This window comes from Buteo buteo, chromosome 8 (genome assembly GCF_964188355.1).
Source record: "Buteo buteo chromosome 8, bButBut1.hap1.1, whole genome shotgun sequence".
Classification (NCBI taxonomy): Eukaryota; Metazoa; Chordata; class Aves; order Accipitriformes; family Accipitridae; genus Buteo; species Buteo buteo.
In genome coordinates, this window is record NC_134178.1 from 33,984,706 (window position 1) to 33,992,069 (window position 7,364).

The window sequence follows — 7,364 nt, forward strand, 5'->3', positions numbered from 1 at the left end:
CAACTGCCACTGTGACATCTGCTAGGGAGGGCAGAAATAATTTGCAGGCTACCAACAGCTGCTGTGGGTTGCAAGACTGTCTTTTAAGAGAGGACACATGAAGAAAATGTGTGGCAAAAAGCTTTCCTCATCCCCACCCTCTGCTATTAAAGCATTGTACATTCTCAGTAAAAATAATGAATCCTCTCATTAAAAAGTAGCCTTATAATTTAAAAAATAAATTCCCAGGTTAGTCAGCTTCTGGAAATTGGTGGAGTCAGTCAGACCTTTACAAAGTAAACAAGTGCTACTGGGCCAAGCTTGCTTTTTGTTCTCTAAGATCTGTGTAGCTCACACATATCCAAGAATTTATCCTCGCATCATTTCTATGAGTAAAACACACAATTCTCAGTAGACAGATGGAAAAATGAGACTGGGAGACTTTGAGGACAAAACTTCCAATGTGCTTCAGTAAGTCTTTGTTTTCAGATAAGTCAACAGGAATTTTTGATTTTCATAGCAGAGTCAGGCCTACACTAAGTGTGTCTAAAAATCACCTCAGAAGCAAATTACCCAAAGGAAATCAATAGAAAAACTAGGAACTGAACTTGGACCTCCTGAACTTCAGGCTAGTGCTATAGGCACACCACCATCCTCTCCACAAAGCCATAGTGGTGGTTTATAGGTGCTTTACAATGAATGGTGTTCTGCTGCACAGTTCAGCACTTGAGACATAGCTCTAAGTGAAACTGTTTTCAGCACTTTGTGTTTTCAGTGCTTGAATTCAACATCTGCACTCCCTTGAGAACCACCCAGGAATATAAATTCCGGCCTAACAGTTCAAGTCAACTTTGTGCCTATAATTTAAAAAAAAAAAAAAGACTACTTATGTATTTTAAAAAACAAACAAACAAACCTCTGAAACTACCAAGATGGTGAAAAACAGCCAACCAAAACCAGTCAATTCCTATGTGTCTTTGATAACTACTGTTTTCCAAGAGTGGCTGTAAGGGACTGGATGCAAGAGGACTGCTTGTACGTTTAGATGATGCTTATGTCCTTCAGAATGGTCGTGGTTGTCTCTCCAATTACTGTGTCACCCGAACATAGCACAGCTACTTAAATCAACACATTCATAAAGAGATACTCTTCAATGTCATGGCACTAACTAAAGGCAAGCATACTTCAACAAGCTGCAGATACTCTTGCATACATCCAGTCAAGGAAAGAGTTCGTAACGAAGTCTTTGCATAATCCAATTCTAGGACCTGTGACTGCAGCAAGCATCAAGTGGAAGAGTGTATTGTACGGTAAGGCTCGGTGATCCGTCACCTGCTGTGCAGTCTGCTGAATTATCTAGTCTCTACTGGTACATAGCTCACAACTACATTCTAAGAGTTTTAGTTAAACTGCAAACTTCCCATCTGAGTCCTCTACAAATCCTGTTCTCTCATTAAGCTGGGAATGTGACTGTTCTCCAGCATACATTATTGTGAAGAAAGGAAGCTTCTTGAGTGAAGACAACAGCCTGTCAAGCAATTCCATTCAGCACATGCTGAATGCTGCTATGAATCCAAATCTTTCAATGCGTAACCAACAGGGTTTACAGCTACTAAAATATGGCTTATACATTGTACATTTTCTTTAAATATGGTCAAGGATGATGGATTCTAGAGGGAACAGACACCTTACCACTGTTTAAAATGTTTCTCGGTAAGAGCACTAGCTAAAATATCCAAAGAATCAATAATTAACCTTTTTTTTTAATTGGTTTGCATCTTGCTAATTGAGTGAGTACCTATCCAAACAGATGCTTTCCAAAAGGGACCTTTCTCATCCTCTAGTGCTGCAGGCTGTTGTGTAATGTACTAACCCACTGATCCATGCTGCCTTCAATTTTCTTTGATGCTTCCTATTTTTCAAACGCTGAAGCATAATGTTAACCTTGCAAGTGTAACATCTATTTCTAACATAGTTACCTCCTACAATTTATTTGGGCAAATTTTTCAAAGACAGTACTTTGTACATGGAGACCTTCTACGTGCATACTGTGCCTAAAATAAATAAATAGATAAATGTCAACCTTTAAATCTCGTTTTGGAGACAGATCGTGTTATCTCATCAGCTGGAGACTACATCAATGGTTGTGACTTAGCCATTTTATAAAACATTCTCCGAAACTCAGACGAGAGGCACGTTATACACAAAATATAGTGTGTGCAGGAAATATACATTGTATATCTACAAAATGGGCCATATCCCACCGCTATTAAAATTGATGGGAGTTTTGCCATTCACTTCAATGGGATCAGCAGCAGTATATAAAGATGAATTGGCTATAAGCGCACACACTGGCGCTTTATGGGCGTGACAATATAAAAGCCCTGTGTGAAGTAATGGAATGAATTATAACAGTGCTGGGTATGTCAATCTTCCTTCTTCTACCTTCAGTTGCTGTATCAGGAACATTAAACATTTCCCCGGTTAGCCATAGAATCATAAAAATTACAGCTAAAAAAGTACTATTAAGTCTACTTCCTGCCAATGCAAAATTATTCCTCCCTGTACCTTTTCTAATCCTCTGTGCAGTCTGGTTTTACACCACTCACATGTTCTGGCATCTTCTCCTCTCTGTAAAGAATTATTCCGTCAGCTACTTAATCACACACTCAGCCAAGCTAGATTTTTCCTAGAAAATAAATCAACAAAGCAAAAAAACTCTACCAAAAACCCATGATATATCACTCTGAATTTCCTCTTATCATCTTATTTCACTTTGGAACAATTAGAAAAATGCTTTTTGAGAATGTATTTCCCTGCTTTTCACAGGCCACCACATCCAAATGCAGGTAATAGTAGCTGCTCATTTGTTACTGGTGTGATGGTGAACACCAGAAGCAGGCAGGGAAGTGAACTGATCATTTAGTTCTTTGTATTTTGAGTAACATAATTCCAGAACTGCATTCCAGTGGAGACAGAAAACCTGAAATCTTTGTGGTAAAGTTTTAGCATTTTATGGCAGGCATATTGGAGACTTACCAAAGCAGGGAAGTGGAACTGGTGATACAGGCAAACACAATGCTAAATCCCTTGATACAGGCAGTCTTTATTTTGTCAGCCAGATTGAATGAGGAGTACGGGGCCACAGTTATTTCTGGACAAAATCTAATGAAATGTTCAGTCTAGAAACCACTGTTTAATTCTCAGCAATATACACATGCTTGTCTTACAGTTCTCAATAAGGCTGAAATCATTAAAAAATGAAGCTATCATTGTTACTTTCATGTTGCTCCTTCCCCATCTACTCCCTACTGCCTTATCACACTTCTGGACTTCACCCTGTTTTAGTTAGGGCAAAGACCACCAGCCTCCTTTCTCTTTTAGGGCAGGATGTTTAATAGGCACTGAGTACGTTAAAAAAAGGGGAAAACTCTGTCTAAAATATATGCTACGTTTTTAAGCACCTTCAAATCAAAGGACCTCAAGCAGGTTAAGATACTACAGGAACACCTATTCAGAGATGAAGTTTTGCCTTGTTAGTCTGTGCCACACTAAAGTACATCAAAAGATAGTTTGAAAGCCATTCATTCACAGATTCTCACTGAAGCAAGACAGGCACCTCTTGAAGTCTCCCCAGTAGCCAAGAAATTTACGTGATACAAAGGGACAATCAGGGGGAGTCATGTCAGGGCCCATACCGGATCTAGGTGCTGCTATACCAGTATTACACCAGAATAGCATGGGTGGCCATGACACAGCACCAGTTAACCCAAATCTCTTTTGGATCGTTGAGAACGCTACTCTGATGCTGCATGTAAACAAGCCTCTCGCCTATCTTGACTGCTTTATTTGATTAGCCTTGTCAGAAGTAAGGTCAGGCCAAACTCTTACGGTCATTAAAGATGAAAGCCATACATCAGGGAAGCATCACTTTGTAAAGAACAAGGTAAGAATGTCACTAATCAGCTGAAGTGCTAGTGTTGCAAATATTTTGATAAAGAAATTAAAATCTAATTATATAAAAGAGTTTGGTTTGATTAAGAAGTAGAAAATTGTGAAGCATAGGTATGGGAGTGTTAAGTTTGAAATGTAGTCATAGGAACTTAGGAACTTTAGAAAATGTATTATGTGTAACTATAAGAATTCAAGTACTGTCTAAAATCAGTTAACCACAGAAACTTTGACAAAGATTTGTTGGTTTGTAGTGTTTTGTTTTAGGAAACTAAGGAAACCACTATGGACACTAGTTTGCTGCTTGGAAACCCCTTACCCTTCCCACCTCGATCTAATTATTGAGGATTCCAATCAGTAGAGTTAAGTGAGATTAACCAATGATTGTTTTAACATAATAATATTAATAAGATGGTGTGACTTAAGGACCAATTATTAGAAAGGTTAAATTTAAAAATAGACATAGTATATATTTTTATGTAAACTAATATAGATGATGGTGAGAATCGTACTGCGTAGAATCACCTAAGAGAGGTCGAGAAGCGGACAAGTGAGGAAGACTATGGAAGACCACCAGAGGGCTTCTGAAGACCACCAGAGACCTTCACTGTGCCTGCATGAAGAGACATTTATATATGCTAATGATTTATCGGAAAGTTAATGATTATGTATAACATTTTCCAGAAATTTAGTGAATATGTATAACAGGTGTGTATTTAACCTGCATCATTAGACTAGCCAGGTGCACACGGTAGGTGGAGCGATCCCCCATGTTGCCCAGCGCTGCAGTAAAGGAGTGCCTGCTTCTTAACTTCTCATTGCTGTTAAGGAGTTTTATTCTGGATTTTGGTAACACTAGCCTCATTCAAATTTGGGTAGCTGTGCTGCCTTCTAGTGCTTCTATCTTCTTTAACAAAAGACTTAGTTCTGCACAACTTTTGGAGCACTTCTTACTATTCAATTGATTATTACCTGTGGTTTTAGGGTAGCAGATCCATTTCCTTTTCCTCTGTGACCATGAAGGGTTACATCACCACGACACACTGCTGAGTGACCACAGTACTGCCATGTCCACACTGACATGCTATCACAAAGTGAAACAGCGAGGAAGCATTTATGTAAGTGACGACCTTAAACACAGCTGTAGGGAGTGGAAATTCTTCAGTGAAATACAAAGGCTGGCAAGAAACCCAGGTTTATGTTCCATCCCTTTCTCTCAAGAGTAGTTGTGACTCTTTGATCGAGGCATTTTATTTTGGTACCACCTGAAACACATTTTTTAAATGGAGCCATGGGAGCTCTATGATGCTTGCCCCTGTTGAAAACCATGTACAACTACTAAGAAAATAAAACCTTCCAATGCCATTAGGCCTTGACCTTAAATCTTAGGAGGCAGCCAGGAAGATCTGCCAATGAAAGCATTTTCTGACAAATGTTTCATGATTGCTGTGATCTGTCTTATAAAAACCTATCTTTAGTAAAAAATCATGTGGTGGGGATGCAGCAGCACCATCTAAAAGCTAAGACAAGTGACTGCATATGCCCTGTGCTCTCTGATCCAAGTTTGACAAACTGGTAACTGAAAACTTAAAAGTTTCACTTTTACCTGAGTTTTTACGTGGCAGTTAAGAGACTACACCAATATATGCTGTTCAAGTTTCCCCTGGTAGCCAACATTGCATAAAGTTAAATTGGCTTACCAGCAGGCCATATTCTATGACAGAACAGAGTATTTAAGCCAGATCAGATTCTCAAAATTTCCTCCCACCAAATAGATTTGTCCGATAGGAACACTGCACTGATACAGCTATTCATTTTGCAAGAAACAGCTAGCCATGCTCTATTTAAGTGCTCATGGCTAATTTAAATACCCTGCAAATTTAAAGCAAGCCCCCTGCACTTTTCATGATTGATGTCCTCAAAAGACATTTTTCTCCTCAGATAGACAAATGAAGTAAGGGGATCCTCCTACCCCAGCACAGGTAACTGTGGCTCCAACTGCCCCAAAGGAACTCTCCTCTTCCCAACACCCAGAGACTCACAGAGCTTTTCCTGTGCAGGGTGCAACATTGCTGCTCTTCCATGCTAAAGGCCATGGCATCTCCTCTCCCGTATTTCACATTGTTCTTCCACTGCTGTATTCTTGATCTTTTCATTTCACCCCTCTTTCAGTGTGCTTCACCTTCTCTTTGCACATCTTAGTAAGAAAGCAAAGAGTTTGTTAGTCCCCTAGTTGAGTGTAACAGTCCACTGCCATTTGTGTGTAATCTGTTTTTCCACTCTATTCCACAGTGGAGAATGCTTTTGACAAGCCATAATTGAATTGTGTCAGATGTCACTGAATAAAGGATAAAATTTGGCAAATACTGAAGTAGCCTTTATGTAAGGCCTTCATTTCTTATTGTGCCAACCCCCCCGAAACTAACAGGGAAATTACTTTTTGTATGTTTGAAAAGGGAATGGCAGAAAAGCATGATAGTATTTGAGCTGCAGTTATCTCTGCTGCCTCTGAGGTATACTGGCACTGATGTGTGCTATGCATATGATTGTGAGTAGTCAGACAAACACTCTCTTAATTGCCTTCATTAGAGATTATGCAGATTTCTCTGGCTACTCCACGATCCAACAAAAATGGTCATTTTCTTGCCCTCAGCTTGCTTTCCTGCCTTTTCCCTGGGGCTGCAATTTCCTCCAAGTTAGACAGCCTGACTTGTTTGCTACTTCATTTCCGCCAGAGTTGCTTGTGAAAGAGGAGGCAGGACGTAATAGAGGCATTAAATCACAATTCCCTGAGAAAAAGGTGTAAAAAGGGAAAATGTTGCAGCCTTGTCCTGAAGGTGAGCAGAAGTTGTCTTCGGACATCGGAAGTATCTAAGAGCTACCTGAATGGACACGAAAGCTTTTTTAGTACCCTTGAGTGGATGCTGCTTCCCCACACGTGCAAACCTTTTATCCGTGTAGATGCCCTTACACCCACAGGCACGCTTCCCATCATTTCTGCTTTTCCCTTCTCACCCCCCCTTTCTCCACATGTGCTTACCAAATCCCTGTCACCAGCCAGAACTGATTAGAGCAGAACAAAAAACCTCTGCAAAATAAGTATCACTTATTAATTAGCCTTGTTTTTTCTTGCCTTTTTGGTGCACTTTTAGACTAGTTGAAAAGAAACTCCAGGAGATCAGCAAAGGGTTATGCAGAACTCTGCAGCTTTTACATACATCACGAGGCCTTGCTGCATAATTTAGGTCTAATGCAATGCAGTTCACAGGGACTCGCCCATATGCTGAGATTGAGCGAAGTTCAGTTTTCAAGGATCCCTTTGTTCTTTCTGTGATTACCTAGCCCACGTTCTCCTCAACCATTCAGTTTAACCACATATTTTAATTCCATCCCTGAGTAAGTTACATTCTTGGCTTTCCATTTCAATTTCCACA